Source organism: Octopus bimaculoides, chromosome 17 (assembly GCF_001194135.2).
Source record: "Octopus bimaculoides isolate UCB-OBI-ISO-001 chromosome 17, ASM119413v2, whole genome shotgun sequence".
Classification (NCBI taxonomy): domain Eukaryota; kingdom Metazoa; phylum Mollusca; class Cephalopoda; order Octopoda; family Octopodidae; genus Octopus; species Octopus bimaculoides.
This window is the reverse complement of record NC_068997.1, coordinates 11,978,800-11,980,107: the sequence shown is the minus strand read 5'-3', so window position 1 is coordinate 11,980,107 and position 1,308 is coordinate 11,978,800.

The window sequence follows — 1,308 nt, the reverse complement described above, 5'->3', positions numbered from 1 at the left end:
CACACACACACATATATATATAATATACGTAGAAATATCCATATAAATATATATATATATATTAAAAGGAGCACCGCGTATGTTACGGCGACGAGGATCCCAGCTGAAACGATAAACGGAACAGCTTGCTCGTGAAATTAACGTGCAAGTGGCTGAACACTCCATTAACACGTGTACTCTTACTACACCTTTCTCTCACACTTTCTTCTTTTTTCTCTTGTACCTGTATTTCAAAGGGCTTGCCTTGTCACACTCTGTGTCACGCTGAATCACCCCGAGAACTACGTTAAGGGTACACATGTCTGTGGATTGCTCAACACTTGCACGTTAATTTCACGACCAAGCTGTTCCGCTGATCGGATCAACAGGAGCATTCATCGTCGCAACCGACGGTGTGCCGCAATATATATATTTGCTTATATATGTGTTCGTGTGTCAGTGTCTATTTTCCATAAATTTGTAATCATCGTTATAAAATGTCTATTTATTGCATTCGCACCCTTCCTCATTTCACAAAATACTTAATCACTTTTATATTTCCTTATCATTTTGACGTCTGCGACCGTACAAATGTTGACAAACAATCAATCACATTCACTAAAACTAATCAAATTGGCGGGTGAATTATTTACATATACCACAGGGTATGATTATTAAAACCTGCTAATTGTGTTGCTATGCTTTAATCCCATTTTCAGCTTAGATTTTACTTTTATTATATTTCTTGTTATTTCAGCCTCGTGCAGACATCTGCGTTTTCCCGCTGCCTCTGTTTTACATGTGTTGGTTTTTTTCTCTGTTGTGTCTGTCATAGCTAGTTGTATTATTAATGTTTTATATCTTACAACTAATGCTAAATATCTAACTATTGTAGACTTTCCAAATTGGTTTGAATATTTAATTGCTCGAATTCAGAAGTGGTTAGGGAAGAATGAATGCTGTAACTATATTCACAAATGATTAATCAAATACAGACACACATATATACAGACACACATGCATTTTTCAGACAAAAATTTGCAGCCCCAAAAGGTAGGTCGGCTTACACACTAAAACTACTTTGGATAGCCAAAAGTTCCGTCTGAAATGCAACAAGATTTGGAAATGTTGTGAACACTACATGTTTATATTATTTATCAACTATAGTCTTTGTCCACTTCTATGTCGGAAAATACGATATCTATCTATCTATCTATCTATCTACCTATCTATCTATCTATCTATCTATCTATCTATCTATCTATCTATCTATCTATCTATCTATCTATCTATCTATCTATCTATCTATCTATCTATCTATCTATCTAT